This window comes from Arachis hypogaea, chromosome 11 (assembly GCF_003086295.3).
Source record: "Arachis hypogaea cultivar Tifrunner chromosome 11, arahy.Tifrunner.gnm2.J5K5, whole genome shotgun sequence".
In the NCBI taxonomy this organism is placed as follows: domain Eukaryota; kingdom Viridiplantae; phylum Streptophyta; class Magnoliopsida; order Fabales; family Fabaceae; genus Arachis; species Arachis hypogaea.
Window position 1 is genome coordinate 57,055,229 of NC_092046.1, and position 8,558 is coordinate 57,063,786.

General features: G+C 33.3%; 1 pseudogene; it reads left to right on the forward strand.

Moving 5' to 3' along the window:
• The first annotated feature begins 6,816 nt into the window (after positions 1-6,816).
• Positions 6,817-7,870, forward strand: LOC112721394 (potassium transporter 7-like; annotated as a pseudogene).
• The last annotated feature ends 688 nt before the right edge of the window (positions 7,871-8,558 follow it).

The following is an 8,558-nucleotide window of genomic DNA, read 5'->3' on the forward strand; positions in this document are numbered from 1 at the left end:
GTGGGAGATAGAAATTAAAACAAGAATGAAATTCTAATTTAATTTGTACAAAGAATAAAATTGTACTTAATTAATTAAAATGAGAGTATTGTAGGTATAAAATGTTATTAAGATTTCACTCTCTATCTCTAAAAATTTCAGTCTCTTGTGTCTCCACTTTTTGGAGGTACTGAAATACTGAAATTTTGGAGATAGAGACAGAAATTTCAATACCAGTCTTTGAGCCAACAAACATGATACTGAATTTCAGTCTCCCAGTTTCTGTCTTAGTACCTCAAAACAACACTACCTAAATAAAAAAGCCCACTATACATGTGGATACCTTTTGTCATCATTGGTAAAGTATACATTTAGTGACAAGCAATTTGTTTAATGTTATGCATTTGACAAGGACAAAGTTCAAAAACAAAAGGTTTATTTTATATGTGAATAAATTATTATTTTTTACCATAAACTAAGTATTTCATCCCCAATAATTCTAACCGTAGACACCTAGTAGAAGATGAGTTAGTTTTAAAAATTTAACCAAAATAGATAATTCATTTCATAATTTTGTTGCATGTTTTGAAAATAGATACAAGTATTATTTTAGTCTCAAATATTTGAATTAAGTTTTAATTTTATCTCTAATTTTTAAACGTATAACCTATTTTAGTCTTAAAAAATTTTAAATATCATATTTTATTCTCAAAAAGTTTTGAACGGGTTTAACGTTGTCCCATCGTTAAATTTAACATGAACAATTAGCATATTGAAGGGCTAATAATATTTGATTTCAGTACATAAGTAAAATCGATCTACTAACAATCACCAGTGTAAAAATTGATTGCTAGGATTTGGAATTATTTTACAAGAAGGAGATCAAGAAAAGAAAGCGTTACAAAAAAGTTTTTGCTATATATTTCTAACACATAAAAGAAGATATGACTTAACAATAATGTTGTAAACATCCACGTCACTCATTCCATTAACTATTCGGGTCAAATTTAATAATAGGACAACATTATATTGAACCCATTTAAAACTTTTCAGGATAGAAAAAGGACATCTAAATGTTAGCGATCAAATTAAAATTTTGGTCCAAATGTTGGGACTAAAATAATACTTTACCCTTGAAAATAAGTTGTCACTATTTGAATTTTCAAAAATATTTTTTGTACACCAAAATCAACACTAAAATAAACTACCATGTATTTATGTAATTGACCATTAGGCTTTCCAAATAGACTTTTCTCCCCATTCGGTGATTGGGTCGAGGTTATAACTTTATAATTATCGAAAACAAATGTATTTATGTATAGGATTAATCACCAAAAACGTGCTCAAATTATACAAATACTGACAATAATGACCTCCACTTTTATTATTAACAAAAAAATCTTTAATAATTTAAAAACATGCACGAAATATCCATCCGTAAAGAGAGATGCACTCTGTTAACAAAAATGTATGATGTGGCAAACGGAAAATCATATGTGGCTCTCTCCCTCCCTCCCTCCCCCCCTCTCTCTCTCAAAATTGTTAATACTAAACTCCCAAATCTCTATCCTGTCCTTCTCCCCCCGATACCATAGCCACTATTGTAGCTTTGTCTTCTTCTCTTCCCAACGGCAGAAGCTACAATACAACCATAAATTACACCCAGAACTACAAAGCGAACACAATCGGAATCAAAAGGCAAGTGCAACGGTCAAAACTGGAAGGCAAGCGCTACAACTGGAACAGGAAGGCGAGCACGGCAAGATCTAGAGGGAGAGCACGATCAGATCTATAAGGCGAGCATGATGGGATAGGAGTTGGCTCCGCCTCAATTCTCCTTCCTGGATCATTCGCCATCGCGACAAAAACTTCTGCCTCCTCCATTATTTTTCTCTCATTGTCATTGACTTCTTCACCATTCACTTTTGATTTTGTTTCTATTGTTAAATCTGTTATTGAAATCAGAGTGAGTTAACTACAAAAAAAAAAGGGTTAAAATGGAGGTTTTTTAAGGTAATTACGGCGGTTACAACTGCCATTATTACCGAAAATGGCGCCCCCAAGAAATGCCGGAATTCTGGGCGCCATTCTGGTTATTACAGCGGTTTTTTGAAAACCGCCGTAATAACTAGTGGATAATACGGCCGTTTTTTGGCGGTTAAAACGGCGGTTTTAACCGCCATTTTAACCAAATAAAACGGCGGTTTTGTTGTTGTTTAAAATGGCGGTTTGTAACTGCCGTTTTTTCCTGGGTTTAATGGCATCTTCTTGTTTAAAATGGCGTTTCTAACCGCCGTTTTTACCTTGGTTTAATGGCATCCTTCTCGTTTAAAATGGCGTTTATAACCGCCGTTTTTACCTATATTTAGTGGCATCCTTTTCGTTTAAAATGGCATTTTTAACGCCGTTCTTACCAAGATATAATGGCACCATTTTCATTTAAATTGGCATTTTTAACCGCCGTTTTTACCAGGATATAATGGTACCATTTTTGTTTAAAATGGCGTTTTTAACCGTCGTTTTTACCTAATTGCAATTTTATACTTTTTAAAATGAGATTGAAACTATGTATTTATAGTGACATTTTTAGAACTCAAACTTTAAAATCTCATAATAACCAAAAAGCATAACCTTAAATCAAACATCATAACAAAATTTTTAATTCATACACAATCTTCGAAAATAAAAAATCATAATCCAAAAATAAAGTATCAAAGATAACATTTTTCAATAATTTGTCTTAACATATATCTATAATACTTAATACATAAAATCTTTATCATACAAGATCATGCTTCTTTGTTGCTCGCTCCAGAAGACCTACTTCCTAACTCTCTTGGTGATGGAATCTCACTCTCTTGATCCAATCCCTACAACAAAAATATAATTATGAGCACAATAAAAAAGGATATAAAACTGAATCTGAAACTATTAATATAAAATTATTCAATCAAAAAAGAAAAGATCAAAGATCACATAAAACTGAATCTGAAACTATTAATATAAAACTGAATTTGAAACTATTAATATATAATCCAACAAGGTCATATGAATGCAACTTCTGCAAGAGAGGCTTCTCTAATGCACAAGCACTTGGAGGTCACATGAGCCTTCATAGGAAGGACAAAGCAAAGATCAAAGAGTAGCAACAATTTTCTTCTTCTTCAAATCAAACTACTCATCATCAACAATTTTTATTGGAGGGGAATCTTGGTAGTAACAATGATAATAATAATAATAAAGAGCTTTTGAATGTGCTTCATCAACCAGTTATGGACGATGAAACCAATAATAATAATGTTGTGATGATGAGGCAGTTACCACTCTTTTCAGAATTATCATCATCACCTCCTCCTCATCATCATCTTCAACAGCAAGAGGATCAAATTTCTGGTCAACAAGGTCCCTCATCATCTTCAGAATTAGACCTTGAACTAAGATTAGGGCTTGAGCCTCCACAAGGATCTAATTCATCATCAGCTAGCAACTACTTCAATCTAATTTTGGTTATTATAATATTAACTTAGCTTCATTAAAAAATCCAAAAACTTGTTTAAACCATCGTTATACTCATGCGTGATTCGTGGTTTTCCAATCCATGACTTATCGATTGACATGACTAAGAGGGACTACAAATAGGGATTTTAAAAAATCTATTCATTAAAATTCTATATATATTCTGAAGGAAAGAAATTTATTCTTTTATATGCAAATAGATATTAAAAACTTACTTAAATAGTATTTAAAAGAAAATATAAGAAAATTATAATTACCTCTTTCAAATGATAATTCCCTTCTTTTTTCTTTCCCAGCAAATATTAAAACTTGAAACTTTCAAAGTAAAGTAGCTAGCAGCAAGAGTTGAAGAAGATCTAAAACCTGTTTCAAATAATCAGCATGCACGTGGTCAACTAGAATGACATATTGATATATATATATATATATAGACCAAAATTTTCAACTCAAAATAATAAGAAATGTATAAACTCAAAACAGTGTGCAGCCTACAATAGAAATGGAAAAACTACTTGCAGGTCTGACATCTGAGATAAAGAAAAAATTTTAGAAGTGTAGATGAAAGTTGCAAATGATTTAATTTTGCCTTGTTCATACTATTTTAAACAAAGACTAACAAAATTATAAATAAAGAAATTATATTTGCACAATTTTTCATGTTATCTCAACTAAGTTCAAATATTAATTGCTTTTCTAATTCTCACCATAACCGAAGAAAAACTCAATTAATAAGATTCAAATAAGATTGGCGAACATAGAAAACATTATTTACTGAAACTGTGTTTAGTTTACTGCAAATTAAACAATTGAATATTGAACCTTTTGCTTTACAGGGTTTTCTTACTGTATAAACCCTAAATTAACTTTAGGCATTTAATTCATAACAGGGAACCAAAAAAAAAAAAAAAAGAAGTCAAAATCATTATATATCAATAATGCTTTTGTTCACTAAAGAAAAAAAAAGAAAGAACAGTAGTATAGTACCTCTCTTTTAAAGTTACAAATCATAAATGCGAGGCACTGTTGATCAGATAAAAAACTTTATACACCAATCAATAGTATATTGAATCCCATAAACAATTCAATAATTTTATTTAGTGAGAGAATGATGAAGAGAAAACAAAGCACTATTAAATATAGTTTTAGTACATAACATATGCTATATTTATATACATTCCAATTGGGAAGGAATAAATAAAAAGAGTATATAGAATAATAATTCAACTAGAGACAAATAGTATCCATAGAGAGAAAAGAATTAATAGAGATCAAACTATATACGTCATCTAATTTATCTCCAAATAAAATTAATTAAGGCACTACAAAAAATATTGATAAAAATGGCAGTAATTTTATGGCGGGTCAAAAAAACTGCCATTATGTTTGTTAATTACGGCAGCGCCCACTCATGCCATAATGCTAATGGTCTTTGTGGCAGCTTTGTTGATTGTGGCGTTTCAAACTGCCATAGAATTTTTTTCCATTTTTAACTCGAGCGATGTTGCATATGAGAGTGTGATTAGTATTGTTGCATATGAGAAAATGAGGATGAGTGTCAATGACGAACCCTAATTTCTTGCCATTGTTCATCTTTCTGATTTGTCATTCAACTCCTCGCTATCGCTCATCCCTTTGTTGCAGCTCATCTCCTCGCTGCTGCAAGCAACGCCGTTGTTGCTGCCTTCAGTGAACTTCTATGATTTGGCTTTGATCTGAAGATTTGTTAGCGTTCGTCTCATCACGATCGTTCATCTCCTCGCCATTGCAAGAAACACCGTTGTCGCCTTCAGTGAGCTTCAACGATTTGACTTCGATATGAAGATCGCCGCTCATCTCATCGCCATCATTCAGCTCTGCACCATCGCAAGCAACACCGTTGTCGCTGCCTTCTATGATCTGATTTTCAATCTGGCTCACCTCCTCACCTCTTGCTGCCTTCAGCAAGCTTCTACAATTTGGTTTCACCATCTCTGTCACTTCTAATAGGTAATCTACTTAATCTTCTTCTTTGATTTTTTCCTTCCTGTTCATCCTTTTAGATCTAGTTCATGCTCTAGTAGAAAGAAACAAAGAATGCTGGTTCTTTTGTGTATTTTAATTTTCTGTTCCGTTGTTATTTTCTTGCTTCTGATTTTATTTAGTTTGAGACCTAATCTGTTCTATTAAACTAAATGATCTCATAATCTGCATCATTTGTCCGAAATTAGTACAACACAACACTTTACTTTCTCTTCAAAACAAGTCACGGCATTGTGGAGGAACTGATTGGGTTTGGAGCAAGAGTGCACGCTTGTGAAAGGAACGAAGCTGAGCTCACTAAGTCTCTCATCTAATGAAATGATTCTGGTTTTGAGGTTACTGACTCTGTTTGCAATGTCTTTGTTCTTCATCAGAGGGAGAAGCTGATGGACTCTGTGTGTTCTAAATTCCAAGGGAAACTCAACATCCTTGTAAGCTCTCTTCTTTCTCTGCATTTCATCTGTTTGATATTATTCCCCAACTAAAACTATTGTGTATGTTTTGAATTTACATTAATTGATATTATTCCCCAATTAACACTATTTTGCATAATTCGAGTCTATAAATTTTCAAACAATAATAGGAAAAAAAAATTAATATTCTTATAGTTGAAATTTTCAAGCTGCACTATAATTTGAAGGTGCAGGAGGATGACTTTACAATTCTTCAAGATCCCTCTTAAGTCTTTACTCTTCCACTGCTTCCTGCTCTTACTCTTCCGATTATGACAACATTTTTGTATATTAAGCTTTCATTATAATGTATAAAAAATTAATCATGATTTGTATATGATTTTCATTATAATATAAAATCTTCTGATGCGGCAGAGTTGGTTGCATAACAGGGTGACTTGGTCATACATACCCCTCTCTTCATCGAGGTTACAACTTCACTAAAGCAGGTTTCTTTTTTTCTATCTTATTTTATTATTCTTAGCTTTGGAATCTGCCTTTGAAGTTTGTTGTGGCCTTAATTGGGTCTATAAATTAAGTAAAGTTTGGATGAGAAATTGGTTAAAAAATCTGTCATTCTGTCTCTAATGTTTGTTAATAGATTTGATTTTGCCGATGATGTCTTAATTAATTGGGTTCCTTTCTTTTATCTTCTTTTTTAATGATTATTTCAGAGGAGAAGATCTTGGAAATCTTAGGTACGGTTTGTTGAGGATATTTTTGAAGCACTACTTGTCTTGTCTGCAGATGCATGCTGCTCTATATAAATAGTATTCTAAGACCATAATCAACTTCAAATTATCACACCAAACTCTTGAGGATTTACATTCCTGATGTCAACTATCTACTGATGATTCTCAGTCTCACCGTCACAATTAGTTTCAGAGACATGATGAAGATTGGCTATGCAGCAGGTTTGGCTATAATTTGTGGAATGCTTGTAACAACTAGTCTAATGTCACTTATCATCTCATTGTGTTGGGAGAAGAACTTGAGCGTATCCGCGTGCTTTCTGCTATGCTTTAGTTTTGTTGAGGCGGTGTATCTCTCTGCTTGTCTGCTACAGATTCACAAAGGAGCCTGGTATCTGCTTATTCTTTTGACAATGGCAATGACAATCATGCTCTCGTGGCACTATGGAACTGTCAAGAAGTATGAGTTTGATATGCAAAACAACAGAATGGCTCGTAGATGTGAGTCCGGGTCTCGCGATCGCCAGGGTGCCTGGGATTGGCTTTATCTACACCGACATTGTAGCAGGAATCCCAGCTTTCTTCTCACACTTCATTACTAATTTTCCCGCGTTCCATCAAGTCCTGATCATGCTATCCTTCAAGTCTATGCCGGTGCCTTATGTCTCCGAAGGCAAAAGGTATCTCATAGGCCGGATTGGCCCAAAAGATTACAAGATTTACCGCTACATCGTCAGATATGGATACTGCGATCACATCAGGGATACTGGCGACTTTGAGGAGCACATCATTCGTTCCATAGGGGAATTCATTTCCATTGAGGAGAGAGATATTGAATCCGTGGATGCCGCCACCGCCACAAATGAAAGAATGATTGTTGTAGGGAATTCTTCAACAACGCATGGACATAACAATGCTCTAGTTCTTCTGGATGCATATCAGGGTCCAGCGGTGAACAATGAATCTCAGATCATTCCAGTTCCTGACACGGAGGGTACAAGCAAGAAGAAGCGAAATAAGGTTCGGTTCATGCTGCCTGTTAATAGTCCTAAAATAATGCAGCCATGTGTGAGGAAGGAACTTTTGGACCTAATTGATGCCAGGGAGAGCGGTAGTGCTTATTTCTTAGGCCAATCACACCTAGTAGTGCGTGACGGCTCAAACTTTCTCAAGAGATTCTTAATCATGGTCTATCGTTTTAGTATGCATTAATATATTTGTTCTTGGTATATATATATATATTTGTTTTAGTATGCATTAATATATCATTTTAGTATGCATTAATATATTTGTTTTTGGTATATTCTCAAGAGATTCTTATATATATATATATACCTTGTTTTTGGTATGCATTAATATATTTGTTTCCCAGAAACATCTCTTTAGCTAATTACCTTGGTCATTAACCTTTTAGTGTGCTGTTGGACAATGTATGCATGAAAGGGCCAAAATCTTCAGCAATTTGCTCTCTCCTCCAACACGTGCTTCTTCTAGACCCAATGGAAAAGCCATAATTGCTATGTCAAGTATGACTTCACTTTGCTGCAATGAGATTTATACTGGTGTTTTAAAATAATGCATGTCCTTTCTTAAATGGATGAATTTGATAAATTACTTTGTGTGCATACCTTTCGATGCATCTTGTATGCTTTGGTTTCCTCTCATTTTAACTTTTCAATTTTTAATTCTCGAAAGAAATACAAACTAAAGGGGGGTAATTGCAGGGCTAATAGTGGAAAATATTTTCTTCTTGATAGAAGATAATGAACAAATGTATTGTAGGTAAAAAGAAAATGCGATAGGTCTACCAATCTAATTTTATTTTTTCTCTTTATATTATTTGACTAGTTATATATTGTTTTTAATGACATCTTTTCTTTATTATAATTTCAATTTATAA